The sequence below is a fragment of the Cupressus sempervirens genome, chromosome 7, assembly GCF_028749045.1.
Source record: "Cupressus sempervirens isolate cs-2001-9-10 chromosome 7, ASM2874904v1, whole genome shotgun sequence".
Classification (NCBI taxonomy): domain Eukaryota; kingdom Viridiplantae; phylum Streptophyta; class Pinopsida; order Cupressales; family Cupressaceae; genus Cupressus; species Cupressus sempervirens.
This window is the reverse complement of record NC_143124.1, coordinates 912277857-912294185: the sequence shown is the minus strand read 5'-3', so window position 1 is coordinate 912294185 and position 16329 is coordinate 912277857. Positions and strand designations below refer to the sequence as shown.

At 33.7% G+C, this 16329-nt stretch overlaps 1 pseudogene; it reads left to right on the top strand.

Moving 5' to 3' along the window:
* LOC149550469 (putative methyltransferase PMT18) overlaps positions 1-15543 on the top strand; it is a 39873-nt pseudogene extending 24330 nt beyond the window's left edge.
* The last annotated feature ends 786 nt before the right edge of the window (positions 15544-16329 follow it).

Sequence of the window (16329 nt, the reverse complement as noted above, 5' to 3'; positions counted from 1 at the left end):
TGTGTACAAGGGAAAGAGGGGGGCACTAGATTAGATAGTTTTTAAATCTTGCCCATTGTAGGAATGAGGAAGATTGGTACCATATGGGTATTCCAAAAGGAAGGAATTGTTACCTAGCACCTTTTTTTTATTTTTAAAGGACTCATCCACAAAGAGTCAAACTTTTTATGCAATCCTTTAGATTTCTTTAATTATCCCAAAAAAACCCATATCTCCAATTTAAAAGTATCTTTGTCAAGATATCTTATCGAATATCTTATTTACATTTTTATGATGCTTTTCAATGATATCTTATTGAATATATTATTTACATTTTTATGATGCTTTTCTATTCTAGATGATTCAAGTACATGATTCTCTTCTCAATACCAAATTGGAATTTTTCATCTTTTATTACCTTTTATAGACTCAGGGAATGAGTTCTAAAGGAAATGAATGGTTGCATCTACATCATATACCAATTGAAAGGGAGACATACCAATAGTACTTTTGTAAGTGATCCTATCAGCCCAAAGTGCATCATGAAGTTTCTTCGTCACTAATTTGTCAAAAAAAAAAAATTCAAAATTGACCCACAACACAATGCATGTGATACAAATAGAAGAACCTGTGCATTGCATCATGACAATGGCAATAAGAAACTCCCTTCAACAACTAGTACATGAAGCTCTGCAACATAATAACTTCTTAATAAGAAGGGGGTTGGGGACTAAAGCAAGATAGAATTAAATACCAGCAACAAGACCAAAGAGCCAGTGATTCATATAGATAATCTAAATGAAACTACCATAGTTCACCTCAAGAGTTTCCTTAGTTCTTAAGGCACCTTAGAATATAATATTATACACCAACATTGATTTATTACAAAAGAAAGTATAAATAATTTGAATCAAACGCAACACTTGGTATCTACCTTAACTCATGAGAAACTTTAATTTATAATATGTAAAAGTTGAAACATTATTTCTTAGCATAGAAAAATACCTTAATAATATTATGAGGTATTTTTTCCTTGGATAGATTGTCAATGTAATTCCTGAGATCACAATCCATGTATTCAAATACCAAACAAATGAAGAGTCTATCATCATTGCATTTCATGTGATGGAGTGAGTGATCTGAATGTTGGTCTATAGCAATGAAACCAGACTAATGGATCCTTTAAATTTTGGAGTGCTCTTATAAGTTATTTTCTACTGGTCTACTGAACTATAAGACTTCAACCATTGATCCAATTTATTGATTTACATGCTGCAACCTTGTATTTTTTGAGATGAAGTCTTTAAGTATCATATTAGGACCCTGTATCATCAAATTTTGTAATATGGTTGATGTAAGACAGATCTCTTGGTCAACTTACATGATTTCATGAGAGAGTGTATAATTTGGCCTTCCTTAGAATCTAATTCCTCGGGGATTTGTCTAGGGAGGTACTTAAGACTAATGTATAGTTATACCCTGTTCTAATAGGCATTCCCAAGTCACTTTTTTGGGTCAAATTATCTTGTCTCCTAACAGTTTCTACTACTATGAATAATTTCTTACTTTTGGTACAAGATTGAGTTTCCCTAAAGAACCTTCCATTTATTGTTTGAACTTAAGGCTTCTAAAATTTCAATGATCAAAGCATCTAACCAGTAGATCAAAAATTACTTTATTTCTTACAGGTTAAACTTTCTCATTGATTGCACTAACTTGCTTTCCACTAACATAGACAAACAATAAGTTATATATTTACATTTTGCATAAATCAAATGAAATTGATATCGATTGTTCATTTGATCTCATACATCAACTACCAGAATTGGAGAGTGACCCTCTTTCATAATGATTTGTAGGTTGCTAGTTGGTATGCTTACCTACTAAAGAAAAACATTTTAACCATGTCCTTTGCACTGAGGGATACACATGAAGCACAAGTATAGTTTTCTCTGGAACATGGTGTTCTAGCAATCATTGGTATCATGGCTTCTAAAAGGATGTCATATCCAGCAAGATCATTTGATATGGTTCACTGCTCTCATTGTCTTATTCCATGGAAAGACTATGGTAATTATCTAAATCCAACCTATTTCTTTAGTAGAGCTTTACTAATGGATGTAAAAAAAATTTCTAACCTAACCTATGCTTTTTCCCACCATATGGAATTCACTTACTAGAAGTGGATAAGGTGTTGAGGCCTAGTGGGTATTGGATTTTATCTGGTCCTCGTATAAATTGGAAAAAATATCACAAGGGTTGGGAAAGAACTCCAAAGGACTTGAAAGAAGACCAAGATGCAATTAAAGATGTTGCAAAGTCTCTATGATGGAAGAAGGTTGTTCAAAGGGTGACCTCACTATATGGAAAAAGCCCACAAACCATATTTATTGTGTTAAAAGAAGATGTGTTTACAAAACTACCCAAATATGTGAAGTTGACAACCTTGATGTTGACTGGTATATAATTTTACCCATTTTTATTTTATAGAAATATAAGTATTCTGGAATGAAACATTATAATAATTTGGTATCAGAGCATCTCCTCAACATCTTTTAGTGTAAATTAGGAATATATGTCAATCTATTAGATCATCTTTATAGCTTAGCTTTGTTTGATATATTTTTGTTGCTGACAATTTGAATTCTTGTTGAATGGAAGGTATAAGAAGATGGAAACTTGCATAACACCACTTCCAGAGGTGAATGATATCCATGATTTTGTAGGGGGGACTTAAAAAAAAGGCCAAAACATCTTATAGTTGTCCCTCCGAGGATAAGCAGTGGCAGTCTCCCTGGAATTACAGCTGAAAAGTTTGGTGAAGATAACAAACTATGGAATGAGAGAGTTTCATACTAAAAAACATTCAATGGCCATCTGGGGCAAGGAGGATATAGAAACATCATGGACATGAACTCTGATTTGGGAGGCTTTGTTGCTGCCTTGGCAAATGATCGCTCATGGATCATGAATACTTTTCCATCTGATGCAAAACTAAAGAATCATAGTGCCATCTATGAACATGGATTGATTAGTACTTATCACAACTGGTAAGAAAAATATTTTTGGGCATATTCTCAAATCTAATATTGGACCCACAATTAGGTAACATTGTGCCCTGCATGCATGAAGTTTCTACAATCTATGATACATTATTGGACCCACAATTAGGCAACATTTTTCCCTGCATGCATGAAGTTTCTACAGTCTATGATAAATTGTCAGATGGTTTTTGGATTTGATGGTATTAACAATTTTTTATTAACATGTTAAATCATACTCTGTGATTCATATGAATATAGAAATGATTGATTATAGAATATGATCCAAAGTGTTAATAAAAAATGGACAATGCAGTCAAATCCAGAGTTACCCAATAATATTGTGACTATTTTCTAAAATTTGATATAGCATCTGACCTTGCTACACCTCGTGATTAGAGTTAAGGTGAAATGGGAACTGAATGAATAGCTCCCAAATTGAAGATATTTTGTTGTTTAATGTAAGAAGTCCCTAACAATTGCTTGGCCAATTTTTCTTCAAAGTTAAACCTAGATGTAACCTTCACATATCTTCAAGTTATGACTTTCCACAAACCCCTATCATGAAAAATTACTGCCTAGGTGTTGTCCAAAATATTAACATAAATTGTTTGATATGAGATAACATGGTTTTGGTACTTGGACTCACCAAGAGTATTCTATTAAGCCTATGTGGATGGTATGACAAAGGCATGTTTTTAAATTGCAAGTGTGAGGCCTTTTCAACATATCCCTGAACTTATGACTTGATTCACGATAGTGGTGTCTTTAGCATGTATCAAGATAGGTAATGGTCTATTTCAATGTTCATATATTATCTTATGCAGAAATCCTCCATGGGTATGTTAAAGATTAATAATTTTTTGAAATCTTCAAGGTTAAATTGGTTTTAAGAACAATCAAAGTACATATTATGATGTTAGTAGATTTTTGAAACCTTCAAGACTAAATTGGCTCTAAGACCAATTGAAGCATATCTTTTGAAATAGAAATATGTTAATATAATAGTTAAAACTTTGTAAGTTTTCTTTGGATTAGATCTTGCCTCCAAGATACATAATAAGGCTTACACTAATTGTTGCCTGAGTGCATGTAAGGAAAATCATATTTGCAACATCGTAGAAACCTGGTGGAATGGGTGTTACTAGTGATCACCTAGTGAAGCATAACACTTCCTCTATATCCCAAAAACAATTTAGCTGCTAAAGCATAAGAGCAGAAGTATCTACCAACATCTGATAACCATTTCATTACCTAATAAAAGTGAGTGGAGCAAGGTTTATTACAAAAGAAAAAGGTATGAATGAATGTAGAAATCCAATCTCTAAAAAGGCTTAGTTCCATCATTATTTTATTGTTTATTGTATGGCTAAATCAAATAAAGATCAATATGAATCCTGAAATGAAGAGAATGTTAGATTAGGAGAATTAAATAGGAAAAATTATTTTGGGAATACAGAATGAGACGTTTCAACTTTCAAATATTGAGATATCTCAGAAAAAATCTACTATAAATTTGGAAATGTTTGTTATACCCTAGGGCCTAAAATCAAGTTTTCAAGCTTCATCCTTTTAGATTTAGAGCAAACACCAGGATTGAGCTATAAGACCAAGGTTGAGGTATAAGACTGTCCAATAAAGTATAATGCTTGAAGTGAAGACCTAGAGAAAGAATACTAGACTATTATGTCTGTAACAATCTTCATATGAAGATAGCTATGAAGGAAGAAAATCAATATAAACAGGTATAATCTAACGGCTATAGATCCCCTTAAGAAAGGTCCAAGTATCCATAATCTAGTCATTTTAAAGCCTCATAAATACAAAAAGTGACTTTAGCTAATTAGGCTATTTGTTACTTTCGTAGATAATTGAATAACCCTGTAATCAAGCCTCAGATTTTATCTCTAGTAAAAAGATTTTAAGATCCTAATCTTTATAGAAATAACACTAACCCCTTTTAAATCTAAATCTCTTTTCACCAAAAAATTTCAAAATCCTAGTTTCAACCAAACAAACTTAGAGGTAGAGTAGATATAGATTAATAATGATAGCATTTATAATAAACTCGCATTCAACAAATGGGAACTTACTTGTTAAGTGCAATAAACACATGGCTGAAAACAAATGTTCTCGTCACAAGCAACCATCCAATAATGTCCAACTTGCCATAAGTAGTAAATCTTATCAAGTGGAGAAAAATAAAAATAAACTTAAAAACCTACTTTTCATGAAGTATATTAAAATTTTGAAGAAACCAAAATAAGCCTTACCCACATATAATATGCTTGAAGCCAAGAATAGTCAATACTGTCAGTCAATCACCCTTAAAAGCATCAATATAGATATGATATATTTTACCTATAGTAGAATAGAGGAACCAATAACAAAAATAGTAGAGTCTAGAACCACTAAAGCTAGAACATTCTATTTTAATGTTTGTAGGAAATGATGCACAGAGAGAGAGAGAGAGAAAGGAACATACAAAAACTAAGAATGGCTACCAGAAGCATCATAGTAGCTATTATAATTAAGGCATCCCGACTATCATATAAAACTCAAACCTTGAGAAATTTTGTGTAGCACACAGTCAAATTGCAGATCTCCACTTTAATGTCCTTCACCTACTTCTGCAAGTCTTGTACATAGCTAATGGAATCTCCAACAATTGATGCCTTGTCCATCTACACAAGTAAAAAAAAAAACCCTGTTTCAGAAAAAACAAATGGAGAACTTCAAATAGAATCTTTAAGAAACAGAAGAAAAAGAAACCAGAAAAGAAAAGAAAACCCTAATTTGGAATAGTGCCTTGGTGATTTTGGGAACAAGAGTGTGCAAAGCATAAAGCCTCTCATTCAGCTGGCTGTGAATGAAGTGATTCTACACTACTCTTTAGATGTTGATTCGATGTCTCAAATTGGAAGAAGACCTCCTGGAAGAAGACCTCAATGCATGCCATAGGTTCTATAGAGTTTATTCAATGTCACAAAGTGGTGCAAATGAGTCAGATTTGCACTATTTCTACCAATGCTCATCACACTCAAAATTTTGAGGGTCAGGTGGGAGATTAAGCATTCGACAGACCAAAGATGATTGTGCAAATCTGTGTAGCCCTTGTGCAAAGTGTGATGTATGTATGATTACATGACTGACCAAGACCTTTCAATCTCCTACGTGACACAGTTTGGATAAGGAAAAAGTGGATTGAGATTATCAGGTTTAGGTAGAAATTTAGAGGCACAATCTGATGATAATGGACCACAATGAGTGTGCATAACACTCATTCTTCCTATTTCAATGCAAGCTCCTTAACCTCTTGTTCCTTTTCTTTTGCAGCTTTCTCCTTTTCTATCGTAAGGAAAATATCACATGATTTTTATTTGTAGTCTTGGTAGCATTTGAGAGTACATGGATATTTGCATTCCAACTCTCTAGGGTAGGAATGCTTACAAAATAAGCCTCACTTTTTCATAACTGGCCAACATTTGAAAACATCTATGTGTCCACACTTATCAAACATGTAACTTATTTCCTCCAAATAGAGCTTTGTTTCCTCATCTTGTGAGTAATCCTTTGTTGCTTTGTAGCCACAATCTTTGAAGTGAAAAAGAACTTGTTCAACACAGAGTGGATGATTACCATCATGACAAGTGCTTACACATAGGTGACCACATTGGAGAAGAGCCCTGCAAGGCAATGTGTAGAATAGAGGATTGAAAGAAGATGCATCTTTATTGCATATAACAAAAGGATGGTCACAAGGATGTCTTGGACAACGAAGATATATTTCCTCACTCAAACAATCTTTCTCTTTGAAATCTAACAAGTTGTGATTGCAACAGAAATATAGTGCTCCTCTTGTTCGCGATACAAAAATGCACAGCCTATTTTGCTTAGCCAAATATCCAATATTTCTATCATCATTGGATCTTACAAGGGAAATAATCACAATGTTATTCTCTAAACCCTAAAACTCCAATAGTAAAATGTCAAACAACCACATTGACAATGAAATAAGGCATCGACCTTTTCCATTTTCAAAACAATATGAAGCCCATGTTGGTCAAAATTTTGACCAACACGGGCATGGATTTTTTTTTTTTTAAAGATATTTTTCCTTGCATATTCTTACCAATCTAAAATATTTTAATAAATGGTTGAAATTTTTGGTCTAAAAATGGGGCCAAATGTACTAGTGGTTCCTTGCAAGAAGAAGTAAGAAAGCTCAAAAGAGAACAAGAAACTCAGTCAGTAAGGCTATGTGAAATCTTGGAATGGAGGAACAAGATGAAAGAAGAAATGGATAGAAGAAACAATGAGATCCAACCCCAATCTCTTCAACATGTAGATCTTATGGACCAAAACTCAAATTCAAATGAGGAAATCATGAGCCAAAGATAGATCAATGAAAGATTAAGAAATGATCTAAATTTGGAAAGACAATCAATGAAAGAATAAGAAATGAGTGGAGGTCTAAAAAGCAAATCAGTGAAAGATTGAAAAATGACCTAAACACTAAAAAATAAATCAATGAAATAATGATGAAATCCCAAGTAGACATGAATCAATTAAATCAACTGAATGACTAGAATCTCTATAGACAAAGGGATAAAGAAGGAATTGGATACAAAGAAGAAGGTGAATCCTCCAAACAAGGTGCTCAAAGGAATCAAAGACCTACTTGCAATCATTGTGGTAAGATAGGTCATACATCAAACAAATGTTGGAGTAATGGTAAAGAAAAATTTAATGGAAAATACTTCAATTACAATCAACATGGTCACAGGGCTAATGAATTCAAAGAGAAGCCAAAATTTGAGGGCAAGTGTCACAAATGCAAGAAACAAGGTCACAAGGCATCAGATTGTAGAACTAAGTCATTCAATCTAGCAGAGCAAATTGTGAAAGCAATATTTGGTTAGAACTACAACACTTGGTGTAGATGTCTTTACTATGGATAATATGGACACATTGGCATGAATTATGTTAAACATCACACAAGGAAGAGAGATACCACTATAAGATGTTTTACTTGTACCAAACTTGGTCATCTAGCCAAGAATTGCATGACTACAGGTAGAGTTGAAGATGAAAAGAAAGAAAAAGTAGATAACATTCGAAAGTAGATGTGGCAGTAATGGATTCCTAAATCTACTAAGGATGCTAGTTCAAGTAATGATGGTCATGTCACTCAAGAAGTGGGTGACTCCACCATTTTTGACTAGGTTTTCAAAGGAGAACTAGAATTGCATTATCAAGATCACATTCAAAGAGTTCCAAATTGAAAGCTGGCAAAGATCCAAATCAGTATTCAAGATACAAAAGGATCACTAAGGAAGAACAATATTAGTTATCACTGAGTTACCTTCTCTATTGAGTGTGGTTGAGTCATAGACTTTACGGAGCAAGGTCGAGAGTAACAAGTCACGCATGATTATCGAGTCATGGGGCCTTCATCGAGTAATCAATTGAATAGTGGATGATAGCATGTCGAGCATAATGTAAACCATGATGTCAACCCAACTACCTTTGTACCAAGCATTAATGGTGAATTTTTAACAAAAAGCATGAAATTAAATTCATTTTTTCACTGTGAAATCTAAGTGCTATTGCGAAGAAAGAAAATTCCAGTGCGATCAAGCAAATTCAGGTGAATTTGCAGTAAGGTTTTCAAGGTTTTGATAATTTACAAAGTAATCATGGCATCCAGTAGTAGCAATAACAAAGAAAAGAAAGGGTCTGAGATGTTGGTTTGAGGAGTTGAGTGGAAAGTGCCAGACTTCAAACTTGTGCCCACGATCATAGAAACCCTCCACCCAAGTGGAGCTCAATCACAAATTCCTCCAAAGGTACTCCTTATTAATGATATTTGAACTCATTTTAAGTGTTCTATTTAGGAAATTAGAACCCTACAAATGGATGATGCCCTAGGTGAATTGTGTGTTAATGGAGTTCTCAAACCCGAGCATAAACATTTGGAAGACAAAGGTTTGACCCACATTCCTCACATGACCCAAGGTTTTCAAATGAAATGGATCAGATACATTCTAAGTTGGGTGCATAATGGTCAGATATGGCTTGAGAAACTAGTTTTAATCACCAAGAAGATGATTCATTGCATCACTGACCTTCCCATGCTCACTAAATCCAAAACCAACAAAACCCTAGGTCAGGCTAAGCTAGAAAAGAAAACCCTAGCTGAGTGAGATGGCAGAGGCATGAAAATTAGTAGTGTAACTGATGCAGAATTGAAATTCAAGATACATGTGATAGCTCACAAAATATATAGTTCGAGCCACCTTAATAGTGTATCATGTGAAGCTATGGACTTAGCCTACAAAGTTGTGAAGAACAATTTGTCTTATGACTTGGCAGATCTATTAGTGAAACAATTCAACAAGAACATAGAACGTATTCATACTTCCAAGAACAACCCCTATAAATTTGGCTCTCCATTGACTTGTTTGTTCTTCTATGTTCAAAATTTCTTCCCATCCAAAGGCATGGTAATATGGAGGAAAGATGTGCCTATATTGTATCAAATAAATGAATATATTGCAGAAATGAAAGAGAATTTTGTTACATTATGGATAACTACTTTGAAGTTTTCAAGTAGAAAATGAATAATAGATTTAGAATACCTAAGAAGCTAGTAGAAGATTACAAAGATGATATATGTTTCATGGTAGACTGTGACAAAGTTTACATTCGGGCAGTAAAGCCTAGAATTGTATGGGTAAAACCTCTTCCCTATGAGATAAACATTGATGAGGCAAAGGACATTATTGAAGCTCTAATTAATGAACCTATTGATTTAAAGGCACCGCACTTTGGAGCATATGATGAGGTAAAGGAAAGGATAGAGCTGGAGATAAAGCCCCCACAAGTGGTTAACAAAGGTAAGAGGAGGATAGTAAAACTAAAAACAAGCACACCTCTTATGTTAACTGAGGGCAAAGGAGAATATATAGATGAAGAGGTAGAGGATGAAGAGGAATCAGAAAAAGAAGAAGAACCCTTGAAGAAGAAAGGCAAGGTGGTCATCACCAAGCCACCAAAGCCATCCATTGTAGTCTTCACAAGGAGGTCTAGGAAGAAAGGCAGTGATATTGTCTTTAGCAAACCTCCTCCCACTTTCAAAGAAAAATTGAAACAAATGGAAGAAGGTGTAGGTATAACCAACTTCAAATCCTTGAAGTATGAAACCGGGTCAGAATCAGAGAAGAAATAGGTGGAAGAATTGATGTTAACCAAAATGGGAAAATGGAAGTATTCGCCAGACCAAATAGCCTCCCAAATCTCTAATAAATTATTAGAGAAAATAAAGCCAAGATGGGACTTTGCAATGCAAATAGAAAAAGATATTTATGCACAAACCCTAAGGTAGTTGCTACTAAGCATGACAGATGTTGAGGTAAAAGAGTCCTTGAAGAAAAATGAAGATGAAATGACTCTTAGATTTAATACTTGTTTAATTTTGTTCAAGGATATAGAGCATGTATTTAAGAATTCCACAAGCATGTGGAAGAATGTTTATCATTTGCATAAAAAAAGTAACTTCCTAGTAGATGTTAAGGATGATGATGATGATAGTGATGATGAGGAAGAAGAAACTTACATTGAGCCCACACATTTTGACAATGAGGAAGTTGAAGAAGATAAAGAGGAAGAAGCTACCGAGGAAGACAAAGAAGATGATGAGGAGATTAACCCTATGAAGATAGTAGCTATAGTCATTGCCTCATTTCCTCACTCTCCAAGAAAACTAGTAGCCATATCAATCTCAAAGATAGCTTCAACAAATTTGATTGCGACAACTACAGGTACTTCAAACATCCAATCACTCTTCACTCCCACATAGCTCAACACATCATTGATAGAACTAACTACCACTTCATCTACCAAGTTGTAGCCTCCCTCTTCTTTAGCTCCTAAGTTACATTCATCAACAATAAATATAGTGGCTTCTACAATTTTGATCTCTTTAGCAGTAAGTACTTCAGTTTTGAATACTACAATTTTGTCTACTTCAGTAATGGATACTTTAGTTATGAATTATTTAGTTTTGGATTCAATAAGAATTCCTATTAGTTTTCCATCAGTTGGTACTATATCAATTTTCAAAGTAAGTCCTCGTATATCTACAATTTTTTATATCCCAAATACAAAGGCATTAAGTATAAGGATAGTTGAACCTAAGGCTCAACTGAGTACAAGATTTTTTAGTAGAGGAAAGGAGATAGAAGAGGATATAGACCTAAATGAGAAAATAGAAATTCCCAAATGGGACTTTGATAATCACATTGTGGATCAAATGCATATAGCTAGTGAACTCCTCCAAAAGAAGGCAAAGCAGAAGAAATTGAGAGAAGAAAGAGATGGAGAATATAAAATTATAAATGATGCCAAGAACATTTTGTCTAAGGCAATAGGTATTGAGATAGATTCTTCTCAACCTATTTTATTGTAGTTAGTTGAGGCAATCCAAAATTTTAATGAGGACACTAGTGGTCAAGATAAGTTAATTGAGAAAGCGAAAAAGAAATTTGATAATAAAGTGCTTGAGCAGATTGCTCAGCAAATTGCTATTCAACAAGTTGAGCTTTCCTCAATTTTGACCAATCTTGAATCATCTTGCATCAATGTGACATCACTTTTTGTGAAGTTATGTGATGTTATTGAGTTCACAAAGGAGATAAAGAGAAAACTGACAAAGATTGATGAGGATCTAGAATCCAATGCACAGTGATTGCAACTTGACTCTAGTTCAAGCTCTGCACATCATATGAAGATCAAATTTCTGTCAGACATGCAGGCAAAGTTTTTGAGAGAAGAAGCAAGTATCTGATCTACATTGATAGATATTCAGAATATGATCCTTCCTATCATGGATACAATGTAGAAACACATTGTTTACTCAAAAACCTTGATCCATGACAATAACTTCTCTATTGCAGATCACATGATAGAACTCTTTGCAAAAGTGCAAATTGCTCTACATACGTGCAAGATTTTGCAAGAGAATTGGGATAAAACTCTAGCACTTATTCTTAAGGTACATTTTGAGTTTCTATCTCATATTGGTGTCTCCATGAAAATAAGTTTTGAATAAATCTTTGGCATTAGTGTCAAAAAGGGGGAGAGACTATGTATATTGTATGGGGGAGAATCATGCAAAGGAGAAAATGTATATAGTAGAGGAGAATTTTGCAGATATGTTGTATAGTATATTGTATATACTTACAAAGACAAATTTTGAAAAATCTCAAAATAGTATACCCTACCAAGCCAATATCACATGGTGATGTATATAAGATTTGGCTAATAAGTGTTTTTGTCACTAATGGAAAAGGGGGAGATTGTTGACATATCAGTCAAGTTTGTTATTAGTGACACACACTTATTTAGATTTTGTATGGCTACCGAGCTCATTGAACAATATATAGTATTTTCCATGTAATTTAGTAGCCATTAAGCTCTACAGTTGCTACTGAGTCTTCTGGACTAATTTTAAGTGGCCACCGAGCATTCCAATGGTTACTAAGGGAATTCAGTTAGTGTGAAGTGCAATAGTTCAAAACAAGAAGAATCAAGTAGTGTGAAGTCTAGCAATTCAACCTAAGCAATCTAGTGGTTCCCAAGCTTTGCAGTTTCTACCAAGCTAGCAGTTCATAGAATACGAAGATAGTGTTTACTGAGTGAAGTCATGGTAAACTAGTGATTCAGTTTAAGTTAGGTTACACAGTATCTACCTAGTCACCAGTGTAGACCAAGTTTGAGACTACTTTAAGATTATTAGTATGGACCGAGCTTCTATTTCTACCAAATACATGATGATGTCAAGTAATGATAGTGGACACCAAGTATCAAAACTTCACCAAGTCAGTCTTTAGAACTTGAGAGTCGTCATATGAGCCAACTTTGTAATTGCGTTAACTTGTATATTGGCCGACTTTATTATTATGTAAATTGGATTGGTATATATGTAATGTGTTGTATCATATCCAAGTAGTAGTGTGTGAGTGTGTAATTCATGAACACAAGTATGTAAGAATGTGAATGTAATCAAGCAACGTATAAAGTATTCATTAAAGGCCATATTGAAAAGGAGTAGCAAAGACATATTGAAAAGTGATCAGTACAATCAAGGAATCTCTATTAACAATTCAGTTGTAAGTTAGAGATCAATTATTTCATTCTAACAAGAGAATCAGTCTAACTCCTTTAACAAGGTAGACTTAACAGTCTTTCTCGAAATATCTTTACTGAGTGCATACTTTATTGTGTGTTTGTAATACTTTATTGTGTAGACCTAGCAGTCCCAATTGCTCCTAACAGGGTAGATCATAAGAAGTGATCAATGTAAGCCTTAACAGACCAACTTTATGTTGCAGTATTGAAGTTTTGTGGGTATCATCCCCACCCTAGTTTTACTTTCTATTTGGAAGGTTTCTGGGTCACCAATTCTTGTGTTCAAGTGTTGTAGATGCTTTTATGTTTTCAATTTCTCATACATGTAATTAGATCAATAAATGATAATTGGTATATTGCTATAAAGTGCTAAAATGTATAAAGGTTTAGAGGTTACTAATTCACCCCTCCACTCTCAGTAACCTAGCATAGTCTTGAATATTTCCAATAGTCTTCATATAATGTTCTTAATGAAACACATGGAATCTATATATCTCATGAGAGTCTTTGTATAAAATGATAATTCTAGCAATGATAGAGAAATAAGAAATAATTATACCTCTCTAGGCTATTTTTTGTGTGTAAGGATAGATTCAGTATTTCTATTAATATTTATCCAATGAAGATGCAATGTTTAAGAGTATAAATAGATCCTCTCTTCACAAAGATACCTTGGTGCAAGAGGGACAAGGTAAAAATGTTAATTCTAGTACTTTGATATAAGGAAGATTGAATTGTAAAAATGGACAAGGTTGTTTGAGAAAACTAAATTAATTAATATCGTTTTCTACAAAATGTAAGGAAAATGATAGCTTGGCACTATCTCAAACCTAGAGATCATGCATAATAAAAACTTATGAAAGTGGTAAAAAAAAGTGTAAAGTATTCTCTTACCCAAGATTTTAAATCATGAATTAAACGAGAATTATAAAACAATGTAATAATAATTTAAATTTCCTTAAAACTATTGTGCCAAATAAAGTGAAATAAATCATGGCAATGAAAGCCTTGATGACATGGATGAAAAATGATATAGAAAACCAAATGAATTATTGATATCAAGTTACAAAATGCAAGGATGAATGATCTCTTCACATTACTTGCAATTGGAGGGCATATAGAGAAGTAGCACAAAAAAATGTTGACACAAGGTAAATTATGAAGGTTGAAAAAAGGAAAAGCATGACAAAGCATTTGCATCTTAGATATCAAACTAAACTCATACATGTTAATTAATATTTAATTAATGCCAAAATCCATATGTATACAACTATTCATACACAATGCTACCTACTATCATAATAATATGCCATTTACATAAATAAATATTATTATTTATAAGGTGAGCAGTTCTATATATATGAAAAGGTATAGTTAAGATTTTAGGTAAACTCATGAAGGAACATCATGCATTAGAAAATAAAGGGGGCATAATTTAAATATATTAAAAAAACTAAACAAAAATTGTGGAGGAGAGAGAAAGTGACAAAAAATTGGAGAAAAGAGAGAAAAAGGCATTTAATAGGTGGCATTATTTAGTGTAACTTGTGGCTTGAGGGTTTATTTAATGTAACTTGTTAGGCCAACTTGTGGTTCAGTTTGGTATAAGTAGAGGGTCTTGTCTTGTCATTAAACACAGAGCATGGAATTGAGCATGTGATTTAGCATGAAGGAAGTCGGCTAGAGAGAGCAGCTAAGTAGAGAAAAGTTTGTAAGAAGATCTAGTAGTTGCAACTTGGGAAACAAGAAGGTTGCTTGGTGGCTTGCGAGCACTAGTTTAGATTCTTCTTGGGGTTTTTTGTACTAGATTATGGATTTGGGATAGCTAGGATTTAGATCTTGGAAGATCTTGCAAAATTACTATTGTAACTACTTATGTATTTGGTCGTAATGTGGAAGGCCTTATAGCTGGGCATAATTGATAAATTTTTTATGATTCTATTATGAGATTTGGCATTATTTTGGATCTAAATCTTTGTGTTATTTTTATACTTCTTTTGTGTGGTTGGGGGCCATGACAACTCCTTTGGGGATTCTCTTGCCTTAAACTACATCAACTGGTATTAGAGAAGATTCGATCTTGTGGTGGATATTTCTTTCAAGAGACCTAGATATCTTTATTGTGAGGTAGCATATCATGCTTCTAACTTACAATTTTAGAGGACTTGTAGATGGATCAATGGTTGCAAAGATGGAAATTCAATCTTGTTGACTGAAGGTTTGATCTGGTTGGTGATTGTTAAGAGTGTGGATTTATTGCAGAGGGTTTGCGAAGATCTTGGAAGATGCCTCTAAGAAGATTGGACCCTGGAATGATTATAGACCTCCATGATGTGGTGGAGAAGAAGATTTTAAATATGTCTTCTTGGTTGGAAGCTAGATTGAGTGATCAAGTTAAGGAAGGGATAGTTGAGTTTCATAGAGATTTAGGGATTTGGAGTCTATCAATCTAGAAATGAGTTGCTTGGCTAATTAGAAGACTTGTTCAAGAGAAAAGAGGGCATGGAAAGGTTGAGATGGAAGTTAGTTTTGTTGATTAGTTTGAGGAGTGTGATGCAAAACTTGCAGAGCAACTTGTGGTTGTTGTTGAAGAGGTTTCTAACCTTGTTGTTGCTAGAAATGATATTTGTTTTCATGATTAGTTAGATGGATTTGACATGAAAATTGTAGAGAATCTTATTGTAAATGATGAGATTTTTGGTTATGATGATTTACATATGGATAAGGACTTGCATTCATATGTTGTTGCTGAAATGTTAAGGATGCACCGATTTTTATGGACATGGTTGATATGGATCTTGTTACTAATGTGGAGTTGGATGTTGCTGATGTGGTTGAGGATCTACATGATACTACGGATCTGTATGTTCTTGATCTACCTTTGGTTAACATGATTGAGGATTTACATGTTGCTGACTTGGTTTTGGAGTTTCATGATGACATGAATTTCATGTTTGAGGATATTGCTATTGTTGGTACTGATCAATTGCATAGATTATTGGTGAAGCATTATGTTTAGTTTGTTCTTGGGAGTGAACATATTGATTGGATTGTCAAGATTCATTTGATTTAGATGTTTGTATGGATGAAGCAGAGATGGTTGGTGTGCACATTTATT